The sequence below is a fragment of the Vulpes vulpes genome, chromosome 3 (assembly GCF_048418805.1).
Source record: "Vulpes vulpes isolate BD-2025 chromosome 3, VulVul3, whole genome shotgun sequence".
NCBI lineage: Eukaryota > Metazoa > Chordata > Mammalia > Carnivora > Canidae > Vulpes > Vulpes vulpes.
In genome coordinates this window covers 95,855,682-95,876,684 of record NC_132782.1, presented here as the reverse complement: position 1 = coordinate 95,876,684, position 21,003 = coordinate 95,855,682, and the positions used below count along the sequence as shown (strand labels likewise).

The 21,003-nt window shown below is 46.3% G+C and overlaps 2 long non-coding RNA genes and 1 pseudogene across 2 annotated transcripts; 1 reads left to right on the top strand and 2 right to left on the bottom strand.

Annotated features, from left to right (window-relative positions):
* The window catches only part of LOC112912682 (rho GTPase-activating protein 17-like), a 69,426-nt pseudogene that overhangs the window by 40,662 nt on the left and 7,761 nt on the right, over positions 1–21,003 (top strand).
* LOC140598086 (uncharacterized) lies at positions 7,013–9,317 on the bottom strand. The gene is made up of 3 exons (XR_012000206.1): positions 9,232–9,317; positions 8,644–8,770; positions 7,013–7,794 (listed from the first exon to the last, which is right to left on the bottom strand). It is a non-coding gene; the product is annotated as an uncharacterized lncRNA (long non-coding RNA).
* Positions 14,347–17,902, bottom strand: LOC140598087 (uncharacterized). Its single transcript, XR_012000207.1, has 2 exons — positions 17,743–17,902; positions 14,347–15,990 (listed from the first exon to the last, which is right to left on the bottom strand). It is a non-coding gene; the product is annotated as an uncharacterized lncRNA (long non-coding RNA).

The following is a 21,003-nucleotide window of genomic DNA, read 5'->3' as shown; positions in this document are numbered from 1 at the left end:
TTCCTGAAGTTAGTATTCGATTTGTTTTTACATTTGATGTCTTTCTTTCTTTCTTTTTTTTTTTTAGATTCTATTTATTTATTCATGAGAGAGGCAGAGAATTGGCAGAGGGAGAAGCAGGCTTCCTGCAGGGAGCCTGATGTGGGACTTGATCCCAGGACCCCGGGATCACACCCTGAGCTGAAGGCAGACAGTTGACCACTGAGCCACCCAAGCATCCCCATTTGCTTTATTTTCTTTGTGGCTATTGCAGTGCTGTGTTCATACCCACCCCCCCTTCCCCCTCGCCCCCCACCAGAAGCCCTGATTTGAATTGTTTGCAGTTGTCTGTATTGTATTTGATTTTTTATTTCCAATTACTCGTGTGAGATTGCTGGGAAAAGATGCACACAGTTGTTTCCGCTGTACCACCGAGCTATTGCTTTCTCATACTTGCTAATGGCCCACATTGGGATTTGATTTCATTTTTAAGATTTATTTATTTATTTGAGACAGAGAGAGAGAGCACACAAGTGGGAAGGAGCGTCAGAGGGAGAGGGAGAAGCAGGCTCCTCACTGAGCAAGGAGCCCAGTGCGAGGCTCAATTCTAGGACCCAGGATCATGACCTGAGCTGAAGGCAGACACTTAACCCATTGAGCCACCCAGGCACCCCCACACTGGGATTTTATTTATTTTATACTATTTTTTTAAAGATTTATTTATTTATTTGTTTATGATAGACAGAGAGAGACAGAGAGAGAGAGAGGAAGAGACACAGGAGGAGGGAGAAGCAGGCTTCATGCTGGGAGCCCGACATGGGACTCGATCCCGGGACTCCAGGATCATGCCCCAGGCCAAGGCAGATGCTAAACCGCTGAGCCACCCAGGGATCCCTGCGCTGGGTTTTTTATTTTTAATTTTTAATTTTTTTTATTTTTTTAAATTTTTATTTATTTATGATAGTCACAGGGAGAGAGAGAGGCAGAGACACAGGCAGAGGGAGAAGCAGGCTCCATGCACCGGGAGCCCGACGTAGGACTGGATCCCGGGTCTCTAGGATCGCGCCCTGGGCCAAAGGCAGGCGCCAAACCGCTGCGCCACCCAGGGATCCCTACACTGGGTTTTTTAAATTAGGTTTTCCTCTTCTTCTGTGATAGTTTAAAAATATTTCTATTTCATAAAGGGACTTAATTTGCTCTGAATCTCTTATTTAGAACTTTGACCATTTTAATTGGCCTCGGGACTTTTGTCTGTGTATACTTACACTTCTAGAAGGAAGAGATTTCAGAGTTCTGTGTGAGGTATACAGGGCCCTCGCCAGAGAAGATGAGGCAGAAGTTGCACAATCTGGTGGTAGTGTTTCGTTAGAGGAGGGACAAGGCTCTTGGTAAGTAGGGGTCACGGTGCAGCTGTGGTGGTCTCATGCCAGGTATGTCCCCGTGAGGCTGACAGTCAGAGTTCCTTTTGGGGCCGATTGCTTGAGCTCCTAGGCAGCTGAGGCCCTGCTCCACTTCCCTAACTGGCGTGACTACTTATGTTTGGCGTGTCAGCAATGCCTGGCACCATGTATGCTGAGCAAGGGCTGAGATGGCATCCTTTGGCCTGCTGCTTGCAGAACTTGTTCATAGAGTTGAAAGTCGGCCTTCTCTGAAAGCTGGGCCTCTGAAAGTCATCTCCAGGCTCTGCTCCTGTGGCCCTGGGAGGTATTTGAGTTAGGTCAGAGCTCTGGTTTCCTGTAGAAACTGGTGTGTAAGCCATTGCCATCAGCATCTCTGTTAACCAGGGTGCTGCAGTGATGACTGGTATTGGAATCCTTTGTGGTGGTGCCTGCTTTCACCTGACATGCCATCGTCCAAGTGTGGGCTGGGGGTGTGCACCACCAACCTCATGTAACTGGTTGGTATCGCTCTGTACTCTTTTCCCCACCTCCTGGAATGTTCAGGGCTGAAACAGACTTGTTCTTTTCCTTTTAAACGTTTCCTTGTTCATCTCAGTGGGAGTTGGGTAGGGATGATAATTGAGTTGGTCTCAATCACTATTTATTTATTTACTTACTTTTTTTTTTAAGATTTTATTTATTCATGAGACACAGAGAGGGGACAGGGACATAGATGTAGAAGCAGGGGAGCCTGCTGCAGGACTCAATCCCAGGACCGCAGGATCACGACCTGAGCCAAAGTAGATGCTCAACTGCTGAGCCACTTAGGTGGCCTGGCCTTAATCACTGTTTAACCAGAAGTCTCAACCTGCCATCTGGATTGCAGTCATTCTGGGTTTATGTACAGCAACGACGCCGTCCTTTTGGACTACAGAAGAAAGTCTTCTTAAGAATGTACTGTGATCTGGCAAGAGGCCCCAGCAGCTCCATATGCTCCCCTGCTAACTGTTGGGCACTAGGTCGTCTTTCTGGAAAGGTCTAGTTAATGATAAGGTTAATGATAGTTAGAAGGCATAGGTGGAGGAAAGCTGTGAAAATACTTTGTTTCTTTTTAAAGTAAAGATGACATATCTGAAAGAGGGAATGCTCAGTTGTTGTTACTATCTGGAGTGTGTATTGGAGAATAGTTCCTGGATTTGTAACACACTTGTTTCAATACAGCAGTATTGGTCTCCATCCTTTTTTTCTTGTTCGGGGTTGCTATTTTCTGCAAACCTTTGTACTTTATTTTGGTTTTGCTTAGGCAGCCCTCTGATGTAAAAATTGGTGGAATTTTCCCCCTACATTATCATTCATTTCTGCCCAGGATGAGAATTAGTAAATTTCATGGATTGCTTCGCATTTCTGGATTTCTAACTCTGAACTTCTGATTCCCCCCTTCTCCCCCACAGAGCCGAGAAAACTGAAGTCCTCAGTGAAGATCTGTTACAGGTAACGAAATAAAAATCTTTTTAAAGTGCTTTGTGGAAAGAGGATAAGAAACCAGACTTCCTTCGGGAGAACTGAAGTGGGTTTCTGTATGTGTGTACGATCTGAAAGAGCAGGAACTTGATCAGCGTGGTGGTTCCGAGCAGGAAAGAAAAGCAGTTGGGTTGCTCGGTGATAAAAAGGGGATCTGAAACCTCGGTGTCATGTTATGAAGTTCAGACGGGGCTCGGGCTCGTCCTGCTTTCAAACGCCAGGTGTTGGGGTGGGGTGGGGGAGGGGTCTGGCCGGCCTGGCCATGCGCTGGCGCTGGGGCCAGGTCCTGGGTCCCGGGCAGGTCGAGGGACAGTCGCTCGCTGCTGGGATAGTGTCCTTGATGGGACAGGCCCCGCCAGCTGCGGCAGAGGGCCCCACTGGCTCCGACCTAGAGTTTCGACTTCTCCTTCCATGTCACGCTTTTGTTCTGTCCAGTTCTGGGCTGAGTTGGGTCCCCAGGGACTTAGAGTCTTCGTGACGGTGACCAGACCTTGCAGAACTGCTCCGAGGCCCTGAGGTGGCCTGTCATCAGCCTGGACTTGTCTTCCTCTCTGTGGGGATGGCTGTTTCCTGTGGGACCTGAGTCAGGGCCACTGCACTTCGTCGATCGACAGGCTTCTCTAACTTGCGTGCCGGAAGCTTGTTCCAGAAGGCCGGGGACCCTTTCTCTCCATCTCTTCACTCAGCCTCAACCCCCTTGATGCCACCCACCCCAGAGCATGCTGGGAAGGACAGAAGCCCTTCTGTAGGAGGTTTCTCTTTAGCCTCCTCGCTTGTGTCTTTGCCGCTCGTGTCCATGACCCACAGCAGGTGTGTGCACTTAGCCCCAGAAGACCAAAGATCTGCTCCCAGGTGTCTCTCTGGCTCTCCCTACAGAGACAAGGAGCTGATGTAGGTTAGAAGAATGTTGCTGGCACCACCCCGTGTCAGAACATCTCTCAATTATGACAGCCATCCGCAGGCACAATATCTTAGGAGTGCTTTTTTTTTTTCTTTTTTTGGACCAGAGGTTTTTATTAAGAATTAGAAGGGTTTGGGTTGTTTTTTAAGCCTATTTATGTATTTTAATGTGTTTATTTATTTATTCATGAGAAATACACAGAGAGGGGCAGAGACACAGGCAGAGGGCGAAGCAGGCTCCATGCAGGGAGCCCGATGCAGGACTTGATCCAGGGACTCCAGGATCACGCCCTGAGCTGAAAGCAGACACTCAACCACTGAGCCACCCAGGTGTCTCTTAAGAGTTATTCGACAGTGATATTGTTAAGAATATTTCCACATTGACTTTTACCATGTATCTCAACTTCATTTTCAGACTTCCAAAGATATCATTTGGTCTAGTTGACCTTTAACTGGACTGGGTTTTCATGTCTGTGTTCTCCCTCCTGCCCCCCACACCAGGGATATCCAGGATCTCATTGAACCCTTGAAGCCCCAAGATGAGGCCAGAGGGCCTTGCAGCCGGTTCAAGGGTGGCAGGGTTCCCATGGAAGGCAGGCGGCGACTGTCTGCGCTTGTCCCTCTGCCCAAACATCCACTGGGGCCCCAGCAGTGTGCCAGTTTCTAGGAACGCCTTCTTTCATGACCCAGACACCTACTCCGTGTCTGCCATCACTGCCACAGATGTTTTCCCCCTTCTTTGACTATGACGAAAGACAGCAGTGGGTAAAGGTGTGCAGTCTGATGCCTCCCTACCCAGCTCTGCCCTTGACTTGCTCTGTGGCCTCAGGGATTTACTGAACCTCCCTGAGCCTCAGTTTCCACTTCTCTAAAATGGGAATATGGTTGTATCCACCCCATAGGGTTATTGGCAGGAATTAATGGGTTAAACAGGAGAGTACTGGGGAGGGATCCCAAACCACAGAGATTTTTTGTTTGTTTGTTTCTGGTATGAAACTTTCCTTAATTTGTACAGTTTTTCCAACCTCTTGGATCTCTGTAAGAGCATTTCAAGAGGCTTCTATTTTGCCTCTTGTTTTTCACTCATGAGTTCCTTTTGTTTCCGTGGAGTTTCCCTGGGAGGCTGTGAATCCCAGGAGGGCGAGAACCATAACCTATTTACTGTTGTTTTTCTAACACCTTGCACAGGGACTTGATACCTACCTTTCTTTCTTTCTTTCTTTCTTTCTTTCTTTCTTTCTTTCTTTCTTTCTTTCTTTCTTCTTAAAGATTTTATTTAGTTATTCATGCGAGACACAGAGAAAGAGAGAGAGAGAGAGGCAGAGACACAGGCAGAGGGAGAAGCAGGCTCCCTGCAGGGAGCCCGATGTTGGATTCAATCCTGGACTCCAGGATCATGCCCTGGGCCGAAGGCAGGTGCTCAACCACTGAGCCACCCAGGGGCCCCTCCTACTTGTCCTTCAACAGATATTAAATGAACACTTTCCATTGGGATAAATCAGTGAACAAAACAGATCAAGACCCCTGTCCCTGTGGACTTTACAGTTTTCTAGTAGAAATCAGAATCAAAGTGAAATGGAGTTTGGGGGTTTTTGTTGTTTGTCTGTTTCGGGTTTGGGTTTAGCCTGTTTTCATGGCAAATAAAGTGTATATTAGTTTTCCAGTGTTTTAAAAATCTGGTCGTTATAGAAGACTAGGGGGAGGTGATGTGGCATTTCCTCCTTCTATGTACAAACATGGCTGTCAGGTCAGGGTCCTGGTGGTCGGGCCTAGGCTCCGCAGAGAAGATGTTGGGACCTTCAGGGCTCTCAAGAAAGAAACACAGAACCACGGCATCGGGTACAACGTTGCAGGGATAAAAATGCATTCTGCTTTGAATTTGTTGATTTTTCTTTAAAATAGAAAGCATCCCTAAGGGCCTGCACTCAATCTTAATGAGTCATCAGAATACACATTTTTGGCATTCCTTCCCTTGCAAAGCAGTTCTCTTTGCCATAAACAGCCATATCCCAGCAATAATATTTTGGGAAGCTAAATCGTGATGCTTGGGTCCCCTAAGTCAGTGTTCTTTGCTGCTGGCTGTCCGTTCAGCCTTGGAGGTTTATTTAAAACCAAACAAAAACAAAGCTGCACGCCCACCCTAAACCCAGTAAGGCATGATTTTGAAGACACTGACCCTGAGTGGAAATCGTGGGACATAGATTTTGATGTTCCGATGGGCTGATGTCCTGTGTGTGGAAGGCTGTGTTGCTGTCTGCAGGAGGTAGCTTCTGAATGTCCCTGTGGCTTTTTCCCACTTGGCGATGGGATTGGGCCTAAGGTGTTCCTTTGCACTTCTGCAGGCTCGGCCGCCACCACTCTGATAGCAGGTTTAGCCCGGACTCCACGGCCTCCCTGCTCATGGACTTAGCCCTTGAGAGATCTAAATCTCTCGGTGTAAGGGAGGTCAGCGGCTCTCAGCCAGGGGCTATTTCGCCCTCTGGGGGGATGTTCAATAACGCGTGGTGACAAGCATCGATTGTCACAGCTCAGGGAATGGGGTGGGGAGAGGCCAGAGATGAAGCTGAACATACCATCATGCACAGCAGAGCCCCCCACCCCCAGAATTACCGGGTCCCAAGTGTCAGTAATGAGAAACCCTGGTATAAGTGAATGGGACCATTCCCATGTATACCCCAGAGCTAAAAAAAAAAAAAAAAAAAAAAATTAGAGCACAGGATGCTGTTTCTGCCTTTGTGGCAGCACCATGTAGAAAGAGGGGTGTGTGTTCTTCAGCCCTGCGAATGGCTCGTTTGTCTCTGTTTTCTCAGATCGAGCGTCGCCTCGACACGGTTCGGTCAGTGTGCCACCTTTCCCACAAGCGTCTGACGGCATGCTTCCAGGGCCAGCATGGCAGCGATGCCGAGAGGAGATACGTGAGTATCAGATGTGACTCGGGGCCGGGACACTTGTGTCCCTGTGAGGCTTTGCACCCTTCAACCTTTTGGTTTTTCTGAAGCAGCATCAGCAGAGTTGCCTGCAGATTTGTACCTAATATTGCCATTTACTTTCATGACACCCGCCTGACCAGAACATTCTTTTGTGCTTAAGACCTTGCTGACCCGAAAGCCCTGCTCACCCTGAACTTACTCCAGGTGCTTTCTAAGACTCAGTGAGCCATTTGTCATTGATAAGACAATGGAGACATCTGTTTGGAATGCTTTGGTGGCAAAAAGCTGAAAGAATATCTTTAATTGACTTAGCAAAAGGACCTAATTTATTGGCTTACTGACTGGAAGGTTCCAGAAGCTGAGATGGATGTGAGGTGAGGCTTGGGCTAGCATTGTGGTGGTGTAACCAGAGCCCTGCTTTCTTCCCTTTTGCCCCTCCTGCCTTCTTCAGGGTCTGGTTTATCCCCAAAAGGGCACCTGTCATGGTCGTGGGTTGGCTACCAATGGCTTCCATGGGCTACTTGCTTCCTTGTGCATGTCCGGCAGGAGTAGGAAGTCTACCTTCCAGTAGTTTTCTTAACAGAGTGGGAAACCTTCTTTTTCCCAGTCCTTGGAAGGTAGACTTTGCCTTCTCTTTGGTTGATCTGTGTTGAGCCACAGTCCCCATTCCAGAACATTCCCATTCCACCTTGGTTATTGTGGGCAGGGGTGAGGTCGGTGAGGAGATGGGATGTGCATTGGCTTGAGCTAATCAGGACCTGTCCCTAGAGAGTGGGCTGCAGAGCTACCTCCAGCTCACAGGCTTTTATTGAGACCAGGGTGGATCCTTAGGAGAAATCAGGATGCCGTTGTAGAGAGGAAGAGGGATGGTCTCCAGGAGAACCATTGAATGTGTACGTTAGTTCAAAGCATCCGGGTCCTCGTGTGCCACCCGTAGAGCCCAGCAGCCACGCTCATTTGGCAGTTCTGTCCTTGCGTTTACAAGTTCCTAGCTTAGGAGCATATGCTAACCCCTGGAAGCCCATATACCATTAAGGTGAGAGTTTCAGGGTCATACCGGAAAGCTATGATTTGCCACCGGATGTCTGAAAAGGAAGAGCAGGGATGCAGCTGATCAGTGTCACCCTCTTTTACATTTCCTACAGACATTTATGGGCTGTCTCTTGCCAGCAGGGTTATTCCTCCCTTGTGCAATACCGAGCTTGCTGCAGTAGGTATGCACTGAAGAGTGGGACTTTGCACGCACCCACGATTCCAGGAATGCTCGTGGCAAGTCCTGTTTGGCAGAACCAGACCCAATCCACTGGTTCTGTCCCCATGGCCCCTCTCATGCTCTTATCATGGCTTCTGCTCTACTTACCCTTTTAACATGGTGTCGTAAGGCTCTGTCCTCCTCCTTATTCCCCCAGTCACATTCCTTGGGCCACCTCCTCTGTTCTCATGGCTTCTAGCTGATGTGTTTATGCCAAGGACTTCTACGGCATTTCAACCAAGCAACAAAACTTCCTTCCCTTACTGTCTATTTTAGCACGCACAACCAGTTCTTCCTTCTGTGCTGACTCTTGAGTCCCACCCACCGTGTTATGCAAGGTAGAAACTAGGGTTTCCTGACATTCCATTTTATCCTCACCCTCCCATAGCTTCTTGATTAGCAAGCCCTGTGATTGTGAATATTTTTTGAATTCCTCACCTCTGTGCCATCTCTGCCACTTTTGCGTTAAACAAGACCTGATTACCTCGGGGATCCCTGGGTGGTTCAGCGGTTTGGCACCTGTCTTCGGCCCAGGGTGTGATCCTTGTCGGGCTCCTTGTGTGGAGCCTGCTTCTCCCTCTGCCTGTGTGTCCCTGCCCCCCCATTCTCTTTCTCTCACTCTCACTCTTGAATAAATGAATAAAATCTTTAAAAAACAAAACAAAACCTGATTACTTCTCACCCGGATGGTGTGGTCACCTCCTGAGCTTTGCTTCCTGCCTCTAGTTGCCTTCTCTTCCAGCCTGTCTCCACCTGGATCATCAGAATGGTTTTTTCTAAAATACAAATTGATGCTGTCATCCTCCTGCCTGGAAAAAAAAAAAGAAAGAAAGAAACTTAGCTTATTGGTTCTCAGCAGGGACCAGAAGCGTACTCCTGGGGATATCTGGAAATACGTAGAGACATTTTGGGTTACTCTAGGGACTGGGGACACTAACTGGCACTCAGAGGGTGGGGACTGAGATGCCAAATGTCCTGTGGTGCCTGAATGACAGTCCTACTTTGCAAGTGGCCTGTACTGCCAGTGGTGCCTCCTTCGAGGGATGCTGGCCATTTCCCATTGTGGAGACCCGAGTCCAGGCTGTGCAGCATGCCCAGCCCTTCACGATCTGATCCTGTCTCCCCAGTGTTCCCAGTGTCTCCTGCTTCCTCTCATTGATGCCACGTGCCCTTACCCTTCACATCATGTCTCGTCATTCCCCCTCAGTGCTTTAAGACGCCATTTGGGTGTCCCATATACTCATAAAAAACCAAACAAACAAGTACTTACCAAACACCTACTGTGGTGCTACTCCAGGTGCTGGAGATATAAAATGAAGAAGCTGTAGTCTCCACCTCAAAGGTGCTCACAGCCTGGTGGGGAGAGACACACAAATGGACCATCAGAAAATGCCATGCTAAACACAGCATGCACAGGGTTTTAGGGGAGGACTGAGAATGGGCATCACAGGAGGAAAGATGTAGTCAGGGGAGGCTTCCCAGAGGAGGTGGTGTCCCAGCTATTAAAGGCAGGCAGTAAAAAAAAAAAAAAAAACGGGCAGTGAGTGGCAGGTGATGGGCATATTTTCGGGAGCAAGGACAAAGGTGCCTGGCCTTATTTTGAAAACCTAGTGCCTTAGGCTTCCTTTTCCAACCTCAAACAGAAGTGCCAAGGCAGGGCTCCGAAGCTGTCTCCCCTGTGCACGTGGGAGAAGCAATCACCACGGAAAGGAGAAAAGATAACCACGGGGGTCCTACAGTGCAGAGAAATGGCAGCAGTCTCCAGGGCTCTAGAACACATAGGAAGAGCCCCGCAAAGGCCCCACGAGAGGCCCCTCTGCATGTGGAGAGGCACAAAGCGCAGGGGGTGGTCTTCTCAGTCCAATAGGGGACCATGGTGGAGCTGATGCTGTGAGTCATATGAGATGTGGAGTGGCTGCTTTTTGTGCAGTTGGCATGCATTTTATAAATTATGACTTCAGAACTTTTTAAATGAATCTCTGATGATAAAAAAGAAAAAAAAAAAAAAAAAGCCTGTCCATGCGTAGGAAGTGCTCAGCTGTGTTCGTGGAGGAGTATGGCAGTGGTAGGTAGCATCTTCATCCAGGAGCGCAGGGTTAAATCAGCAGAATGTCCCGATTTATGTACGACAGGAAACAGGATTGTTGTGGCTTTGGGTTCAGGGCCTGGAAACCACAAGGCTGTTTACAGCTGGGAGCTTGAATGATACTTGTCAAAGTAGAATCCTCTTTTTATGATTTTTTTTTCTGTCCAGAGCTCCAGAGTTGCACAAAGTATATTTCTCCTGATGATTGCATTTATCCCAGACTTAAATTCCCTTAGGAAGGCGGCATTATTGGAGCTCCTGGGCAGCACAGTTGGTTGTGTCTGACTCTTGGCTTTTGCTCAGGTCATGGTCTCAAGGTCATGAGATCAGGTCCCAGGATGGGCTCTGTGCTCAGCACAATCTGCTTGGGACTCTCTCTCCCTCTCCCGCTGCCCCTCCACACCCCTGGTCACACACTCACTCTTTCTCTAAAGTAAAATAAACCTTATAAAAAAAAAAAGAAAGTCAGACAGCATTCCTAAAATGTATGAATTACCCTCACTGTGATCTAGGCCCCCTGCCCATCCTCTCCTGTCTTCCTGGTGTGGAAGTGCAGAAGCTGGAAATGTCTCCTTGTGGGGCAGGTAATGCTTGCTATTGACTTAGTTGAAAACAACTTGAGAAAATGAGAGATGGGTAAATAGAGTTGTTATTTATCTTTACGTTCCAATATACTGTATTTGGATAGGCTGCATATTTACATGGTCAAAACCCAGAATAGACAGAAGAACATAAAGCAAGGTCTTGCCCGGTCCTGTTCCCCAGGCACCGTGCTGTCCTCTCCAGAATGAGCAGCACTAGTCGTTTCTTGTATACCCTTCCAGAGATATTCTCTACAATGCAAGCAAATGCGGCGTGCGTCGCATGGAGCCCATTGATAGTGGGAAAGGCAGGTGGCCCGTAAAGGTCAAGGTTCGACAGTGGCACACCAAGACAGACCCTGTGTTCTTGCCGTGAGGGCCCTTTCTAGTGAGGAAGCAGAATCACATGGATCTGTTAGCAGATCCTGTGGTATCCACAACCCACTTTCCAGGGACTTCCCAGGCCCCTGATAGCCATATTCTGAGATGAGCCCTCAACCAGTGGTGGAGAGGAGCTGAACTGGGGCGCAGGCCATGGGCGTGGAGGTCTGGCTCTGTTGCCCCTCACCGGGGTCCCCGGCCAATCCACCTGACCTCCCCCAGGCATCAGGTTCCCTGACTGGACAATTAGAGCATTAATCCGATGACCCTTATGGTCATTTCCAGCTGGAAAACAGATGTGTGAGAGGAAAATGCATGGCTTTGTGCTTAAATCCTGGAAGAAAACCTTTTCCGATATTTAGCCAGATACTTTTAGATACTTACTTAGAGCTGTATAGTTATGATTACAGCCAAATTAAGAGCCAGTTTATGAGTAAGTATTCTAGGGGCTGTGGGGTGCCTGGGTGGCAAAGTCGTTAAGGGACAACACTTGGGGTTTTTTTTCCTTTTTTTTTTTTAATAAGATTTTATTTATTTATGGGGTACCTGAGTGGCCCAATCAGTGAAGTGTCTTTGGCTCAGCGGGGAACCTGTTTCTCTCTCTCCCTCCGCTCCCCTGCTTGTGCTTTCTCTCTCTCTCAAATAAATGACTAAAACCTAAAAGAGTGTGAGGAGAGGGATGAGAGAGAATCTGAAGCAGATTCCACGCTGAGCAGAGACGGACATGGCGCTTGATCCCACAGCGGTGAGATCATGACCTGAGGCGAAAGCAAGAGTTGGACGCTTAACCGACTGAGCCACCCATGCAGCCTCCGCTCTTGGTTTTGGTTCAGGTCATGATCTCAGTGTCATGGTGTCTGGGGTCATGAGATCAAGCCTCAGGTTGGACTCAGGGTGGAGTCTGCTTTTCCCTCTCCCTCTCCCCATCCCCCATTTGTGTTCTATCACTTTCTCTCTTCCTCAAACAAATAAAATCTTTAAAAACGGTAACAGCAACCACAACAATAATACTAGCAGCTGGCATTTACTGAATTATTTTACCACGTGCTTGGAATATCTCCATAGACAGACAGCCGTAGGACACTCGCACTGTTATCATGTCTCTGGATCATCTATGCTTGAGGACATGGGCGCAGAGGCAAAGTCCCATAACTTCTACCTTTGAGACCAGAACCTGAACCGAGACAGGCTGTCTCTTATCTGTACGGTTTGCCTGGAGGAGAAATCACTGAAGGGTGACCTAAAGCAGGTCATTGAGAATGGGTGTCAATAATAGTGAAACCAACACAATGTCTTTTTCTGCTTTCCAGAAAAAACTCCCTCTGACCGCTCTTGCTCAGATCATGCAAGAAGCATCGACTCAACTGGAAGACTCTCTGCTGGGGTAAGTGTTGGCTGCTTTCAGGCAGAGAGCGCAGTGCCCTGTGAGTCAGTGGGAGTGTGTAGGTGGGTGGTGTGTGTGACAGCCATCTGTGTGATAGAGGGACCGTGAGCATGATGGCGTGGAGCATCCACCGGGGGAACGACGCAGTCTCTGTGGGGAAAAAGTGGGACACGGCCACTGGGATGGTAGAAAATCTTCCATTGAATAGGAACAAAGATGGAGTTGGTTGAAAGGGCTGCTAGTAGTACGCCTGGGTGGCTCAGTGGTTGAGCATCTGCCTTTGGCTCAGGGTGTGGTCCCGGGTCCTGGGATCGAGTCTCACATCGGGCTCTCCACAGGGAGCCTGTTTTTCCCTCTGCCTGTGTCTCTGCCTCTCTGTGTGTCTCATGAATAAATAATTAAAATCCTTTAAAAAAAAAAAGGGAGGGGTGCTGCTAGCAAAAGTAATTGGTAGGGTCCATATTTATACCTCTGAATTTGGGTATAAAGAATAATAAGTCCTTTCCGTGTTCCAGCTGTTGACTCAGGTTTACAAACTCTGACTGGCGCCTGGGTGGCTCAGTCGTTCAGGCATCTGCCTTCGGCTCAGGTCATAATCCCGGGGTCCTGGGATTGAGCCCTGCATCAGGATCCCTGCTCAGCAGGGAGTCTGCTTCTCCCTCTGCTCCTCCCCTGCTTGTGCTCTCGCTCTCTCTCTCTCTCTCAAATAAATAATAATAAATCTTAATAATAAAAGAGTCCCTTCCTTTAAGGGTGGTCACCATAATATCAATCGTGGTTATCTCAAAATGGTGTTATATCTGAATTATTTGGATTTTTTTATTTTTGCAGGAAGCATGTGTTCTTTAATAATTTTTCAAAATCTAAAAAAAAATAATAATAATAATTTTTCAAAATCTAATAATGAAAATGTTTCAGTTAAGAGGGAAGGTTGACTGTCCTTCTACTTGCATCTGTGTGAAGCTGGTGTCCTTTTATCCCCTCTGCTCTCTCCAGCTGTACAGTGGGCTTTGCTTTCCGGCTGCCATGCATGGACTTTGACTTCACATTTCCTGGGGCCTGTCCTGCTCCATGGCCTACAACTCTTCCCGTGTTCTTTGAAGGATGATGGTTTCCCCTCACTCTTTACCCTTTCTCCGTCCTCTCCATGCTCTCATATTGGGGACAATGGCCCTGGATGGGGGGCAGGAGCGTGGCGCACGTGTCCATGCCAGCGCCCCTGTTCCCTCCAGGTTGGTTGTGTCCCAGTTTTTCTCCTTCATACTGTCGTCGTCAGCACAGCTGCTTCAAGAGTGCTTGCTCTGCACTAGCACTGTTCCACGTGCTTTCCAAGTAGTCACTCACTGAGTCCTCCAGACAACCTAGGAGGGAGCCTGTATTGCCACTGCCATTCTACCACTGAGGAAATTGACAGACAGAGAGAGTAAGTCCACTGCCCCAGACCACGCAGCTGGTGAACGGCCAAGCCTGTATCCCAACTCAGGCAGCTTGGCACCAGAGATCATGTTCTTAATGACAGCACCAAGGCCGTCTCATGCCCGCGCCACACACGTTACTCTTTCAGTAGAACCCCATGGAGATCTTGAAGGGGAGAGCAAGGAGGGAGGTAAGATGAGAGAGGGAGTGTCAGGATGAGAGCAGTCGCCTCACTGGCACCCGTCCTCCTTGTGACATCAGCTATATGCTTACAGGGAAGCAAAAGGAAACATGATTGTTAGCCCATGGTCTCTTCTACCCAGTGGAAAACCAGCACTCGCAGTAACTCTGGAGAAAACACTGCCTAGGCTGGCCTCACTCACAGACACAAAACAGCATAGAATGAACTTTTGGTAGGATTCTAAAGAATTTCAACACGCTTTGCAGGACACGTGCCTTGAGAACCTAATCCTAGAGTTATCACCTCACGTTCACATACCTGCCTTACACATAACACACAAAGTATACCCACGATAGTCCTTTTCATTTTATTTATTCATTTTTTAAAGATTTAATAAATTTAATGTTTTATAGCAACAGATGAAACATTAACCCAGCAATATAGTTATCAGTTTAACGGATGCATAAGACACATTTGATAATGCCCATGAACAGTCGTTTTGATTTTAAAGCACAGATCTGGGTATGCCTGGGTGGCCCAGTGGTTGAGCATCTGCCTTTGGCTCATGGAGTGAGACTGGGGTCCTGGGATTGAGTCCTCCCCAGGGGGAGCCCGCTTCCCCCTGTGCCTGTGTCTCCGCTTCTCTCTCTCATGAGAGTGTCACTCATGAATAAATAAATAAAATCTTTTAAAAAGTAAAAATAAAGCACAGATCTGTGGACTCACATTTTGGGTGACACCCCAAACTTCTAATGTTTTTAAGGTTCTACTGTGTGGCATCGTAATGTGTTCCCATCCTGTAGTGAGCAGCACTGGCCCGATACGGTACTGACCTACCTGACTTACTGAGCATACGCTTGTTGTGGGGGTGTCTTGTGTTTTTAAAGGAAGATGCTGGAGACATGTGGGGATGCTGAGAATCAGCTGGCTCTCGAACTTACTCAGCATGAATCCTTCATTGAGAAAGAGATTGTGGATCCTCTGTGCAACATAGCAGAGGTGAGTTCTTTCACCGGGCCACACAGGAGAGCCACGATTGGTGGGGGACGCATGATGAATGGTTTGCTTGTGTCTACAGTTTTAACAGTAATCAGCGGCTTTGACATATGCTTCTTTTTAGAAAGAAGGGGAATAAATGGTGGGTACAAAATCTTATGCCTGAGAGGGAAAAAAAAAAAGTAATTATGCCCTTTCAAATGTTAAGTTTAAAACCCAAAGCTCATCCTATTTCATGTGTGGTTTGTGTTTTCTAGCTGGAGATCCCCAACATCCAAAAACAGAGGAAACAGCTTGCTAAATTGGTGTTAGACTGGGATTCAGTCAGAGCCAGGTAAGGTAGAGCTATGAAAATAACTTCTCCCAGCAACCATCCTCATCCCCCCACACAGGTGAGGGAAAGGTCACTCGGTGGACAAAATGCAGGTGTCCAGATTCACGCACTTGACCCACAGACCAAGTCACACCCACTTACACCTGCTTTTAGGGCTCATTCTCCCAAGTGTGGCAATGGAGATGATGTTAGAACATCCTGTTCTTAGTGAATCTCAGCAGTCAAAGGAGGCAAAAAAAAAGGAAAAGACAGAAACTTAAGTAAGTGTCTTAAGGGGCGAAGAGTCAGTGGCTAACCGTTCTAAGAGCATTTGTTGCTAGGGTAGCAGAGGGTAGGAATAAGTAGATCTCTGATCTTAGCAGTTCTGAGGGACCTGCCATGTCCAAACCCCATGTGGTTGTGGTCTTTCACAATCCAATGCTGCATTCAGGAGGGAGCAATGCCTGTAAAACTCAGTAACCATCTCTGAGAGCTGCTGACTTGTGGGTTGGTGCTGGATGGCTGTCTGCCGTGCTTCCTGGCAGGACTGCAGCCTGGCTGTGTCCCCGAGGGCATCTGCATCCGTGACTTATGTGGCTTTTTCCTCCAGTGACAGTGGGCTTTTTCCTATGGAGACAGAGCCCCGGGCCCCATCCTTCCTCAGACTTTATCACAAGGACTGCTAAACTTTCTGTCAAAGGAAAGAAAAAAAACAACAACCTTTCTGTAAAAGGCCAAGTAGTGAATATTTTCAGCGTTGCACCCCGGGTGGTCCCCGTTACAGCTATTCAACTGCACTGTGTAGCATAAAAACAGTGCTGGACCATAAGGAAATGAAAGCGTGGTGTGTTCCAATAAAACTTCATTATTATTAGCTCTCTGGTTTGTTTATTTTTTTAATTATTAAAGAATAATTGGCATACAATATTGTATATTTTTTACGTGCACAACTTTGATGCGACAATTCTATGCATCGCTCTGTGCTCATCACAATAAGTGTCATGACCATCTGTCCCCATAGAAAGTTATTACAATATTATTGTGTTGCCTATGCTGTGGCTCTTCATCTCTGTGACTCATTTTGTAGCTTAATTCTCATTGCAGTCCTGTGAGGTCGATGTGATTATTTCTCTTTGGCAAATATATGGGGATACAGCCCTCATTTCCTGAGCTTCTACCCATCACAGGTCTTTTTATTGCAGATTTAGAACATCTGTAGCAATTCTACAATATAGCATTTCCTTGTTTCTAAGCATTTCTCCTTGTTTCTAAGATGCCACTGAGTATCCTGCACCACTGATTTAATATTTACTTTTTGGGTGGAGGGTGTCAGGGTGAAACACCACTCGATTTAAGGTACAAGTCACTTTTAAGACATGTCCTGATTTAAGAAACGTCGAGATCATAAAAGGTATACATCTGGGCATTAGCACATGGTAAAAGTAATTGCCACCACTTACTGGCCACTGGCCACATGCCAGGTATTGAGCTCGTTTGATCCTTCCACCGGTTGCTATTTATTGGCTCATTGATGTTTTCACCAGGTCTCAGTGGGGTGCTTACTGTGTCAGACTCTCTGCTAGGTATTACATGCAGAGACCCCTCAATGACGATTGGAGAGGGAGCAGGATTTCGTGGGTTAGGGAACACCCCTTACTCTTGAGAAGAGACCTCTTTTACAGATACGGGTGGAACCTCCCAGAATGTCTGCATGACTTGCTTCATGCCTTCGAGATGATAAATGTCAGAGCGAGGGTCCTGTCTGCACCCCTCCATGTTCCTTGTACACCTGTGATTAAATCCTCAGGCCTGGACCAGGCGTGGAGGCCACTGTGAGGTAGAGTTTGGGCTCAAGATAAAGAAGAATGTTCTAATGGTTAATTAAATGAGGCCATGAATGCTCCTTACTGGAGTTGGTTGAGTGACATCATAGATGCTTATCTGCCACAAAGTTTACGTCTATAATACATGTATTTATCCCGGAGGGGATTTCAACACTGATTCTTGATCTGCCTTCGTGGTCTTGTTCGCTTAACCAATCAAAGCAGGTATTAGAGAAACAAACAGTTGAATATTTCTTCTTTACTTATTCCCATGGCTTTTCCCTGGAGGGAAATGATAATCACTAATGACTAAGTACTCCTCATTTTCTAAGTAGGAATCCATTATACGGCAGATATTATCGGTACACACACACACATATGCATAAATATTTGTCCTGTCCCTGACTCCTTATGATGGTTCTGCAAGGCATCTTGTTTTACAAATGAGGTTATTGAGGCACAGAGAGGTTAAGTCATTTCCTGAGGTCACACAGCTAGTGACAGGGAGAGCCAGTTTTCAAACCTGAGCATGTCAGACTCCGAGGTCCATGCTCTGTCAACTACGTGACATCGCCAGCTGGGCAAGTGTGCCAAAGGCCTGCTTTGGAAGAGTGCCTCACCTCGGGAACTAGAAAGAAGGCAAAGCAGCATGCTAGCTGGGGGGCGGTGCAGCAGCTGGGAAGCTTGAGGAGTTGCTAGCATGGGTTTTCATCTCCTAATATCCATGTTTACGTTTCAGTTGTTGAAACTTTCCAGAATACTCCAACAGAAGGTCAAAGCCTACTTGAAAACCACACAGAAAATAAAAGAAAAAAAAAAAAGAAAAAGAAAAGCACACAGAAAAGTGTTATAGATTATTATCCCCATGCACTCCCCTATTCTTGCTATGATAGAATTCTTCCTTTGTTCAGTCCTCTTGACCTATTGAAAAGGGAATGTAAATATTCCACATTATGCTTCAGATTTGCTATAACTTTTGTCTTTAGAATATTAATTCTAAGAAATGTTTTTAATTCTACAAGTACTTTCCTCGCTGTGGATTGCTAGCTGCATGACTGAAGTTCTGGATTTTACTTGCCGGAAGTGATCACAGATGAGGATGGTAGCAGGAAGAGTCATAGGAGTCCAAGAGCAGGATTGACTCCCAGTGACTCAGGAACATTCCAGGTCAAAGGAGGAAAGCACATGGGCTGTTTGATGGCAAGGATGGCACGATTAGACACTCTAGGAAAGGGGTTTCACGGCATGATTTCTAGCAGTGGGGCGTGTGTGAGACAAGGTGGGGTAGATTATTCTCAGAGCGGACAGCTGTGCAAGAGTCCTGTCATGTTGAGGAGCTCCTGGCTCTTTTTGCTTGCTTCCATTTCTGGAAGATAAACTCAAGAGAAGCCGACATCCTAGGTATGCTGCCCAACCCAGGTAGAATCTATCTCCCCGAGGGCCTTGACTCTCTACAAGGTTGAATATGTGCAGCTGGTTCTCAGGTGCTGGTTGCCCCATGTTTTGCAGGTGGAACCAGGCTCACAAATCTTCAGGACCAACTTCCAGGGGCTTCCGTCAAAAATCGATACCCTAAAGGAAGAGATGGATGAAGCTGGAAATAAAGTAGAGCTGTGCAAGGTACAAGACTTTCCTGAATACTTTGTTCTTGGGGATTCCTGGGTGGCGCAGCGGTTTGGCACCTGCCTTTGGCCCAGGGCGCGATCCTGGAGACCCGGGATCGAGTCCCGCATCGGGCTCCCGGTGCATGGAGCCTGCTTCTCCCTCTGCCTGTGTCTCTGCCTCTCTCTCTGTCTCTCTCTGTGACTATCATAAATTAAAAAAACAAAAACAAAAAACAAAACACTTTGTTCTTGCATCAACCTGGTGCTTGCAAATGACAGAGGAAAGGTCAAATATTGCAGATTATTGAGTGTGCCACACAAGTCCTATCAGAATACTCTGAATGACAGGAAAGGGGGGTTTTAGTTTGTTCTTCCTTCTTTATTTTCTAAGATCCTGCATGACTTTGTTCAGAATAAAACATTCTTTGAAAAAAATTCAAGTAGGGTATTTTTTTAAATGACAAAAATGTCTGAGCTCATTTAAAATAAAGAATAGATGAAAAAAGGGCAAAAAAACTGTAGCAAAACATACAAGGTTACAGCAATTAAAACAGTGCACAATAGGGGTGCCTGGCTGGCTCAGCCAGTGAGCCGGTGACTCCTAATCTCAGGGTTGTACGTTTGAACCCTACATTGGGTATAGAGTTTTGTTTTTTGCTGTTTGTTTTTAGATTTTATTTACTTATTAGAGAACATGAGAGCACGAGTTGAAGGGAGGGCAGAGGGAGAAGCAGACTCCTCCCTGAGTAGGGAGCCTGATGCAGGACTCCATTTCAGGACTCTGGGATCATGACCCAAGCCAAAGACAGACTCTGCTGACTGAGCCAGCCAGGTGCCGTACGTTTTATTTTATTTTAAATTTTTATTTATTTATTTTATTTATTTTTATTTATTTATTTATTTAGAGAGAGCATGAGCTGGGGAGGGACAGAGGAAGAGGGAGAGAATCTCAAGCAGACTCCACACTGAGCAAGCAGCCCTACACAGGGCTTGATGTCTTGACCCTAAGAGTCAGACACTCAACCATTAAGCCACCAAGGAGGCCCCCAAAATAAAATTTTTTTTTTTAAAAAAAAGCACAACAGGCACAAAAATAGTTGTGCAGAATAGCTAGGCTTTCTACAATTAATGCTATTATTCTAAATTATTGAATATATACTAAAGGGATCATCATATATCTATAGAGAAGGAAAGGATTACTTTTTAAATGTTGCTAGAATTGGTGTATAATTGGAAAAAACAGAACTTTTAAAAACGTTAATTTTTTTAAATTTTTATTTATTTGTTCATGAGAGACACAGGGACATTGACAGAGGGAGAAGCAGGCTCCTTGCAGGGAGGCTGATTGATTCCCAGACCCAAGATCATGCCCTGAGCCAAAGGCAGACGCTCAACCACTGAGCCACCCAGACGTCCCAAGAAATAGAACTTTTTAACTCATAAAATAAATTCCAGATGAGATGGTTAAGTGATCTCATTCTCTGTGCATCTCTCTGTGAAGATAAATCTTTATTCCAAATGTTGAGATGGTAAAGAAACAGGTGTTTGGTGCATCTTCAGATTTAAGTTTTCCTTCCTCTTATTATTCATCATTTTCCAAAAATGGTGTCTCTTCTTTTAGATAGTATTAAGACTGTAATATTTTAGTTTGTTCAGGTCACACTGTAATTCATTCTTCAAGACAGTGAACTTTAAGATTGGTTAACTGCAGCAAAATGACTTGTTTAAAATAACCTAGAGACGAGGAATTAAAACTGGACTAAGTCATGCCATGCATGCAATTAAGTGCCTCTGATAAAATAGTCCCATAGTGGTTTATTGTTCAGAAGAGTTGTAGCTTTGCTAGTGGCATTACAGAGCATTCCTCAGATCCAGTCTAAGCTGGATCTTGGCTACTGGCTGCTTAGACATAAATGTGGCAGAGATCTTAGGAGTCTGAACTGGTATGTTATGGGCTGAAGCATCTTCTCTCAACTTCCATGTCATAATTTCTCATTTCAAATGGTGAAAACCTGTGACGATAGTCTCTGTCTCCCTTTTTACTAACTTCTATGATTTCCTGAGATCTAAATACTTTTTCACTGTTTTTCTTTAACTAGGTCTCATCTACTGTATAATTTACATCGAGTTTTGAATTTCATTTACTGCATTCTTCAGTTCTAATTCTTCAAAGTCAGTGTTTTTTGATAGTGTTATTGTTTTCTAGTGCTTCTTTCTTTTGTCAAGTTTAATCATTTTATATGTACTTATCGTAACAGTCTTTGGGAATTCTGTTTC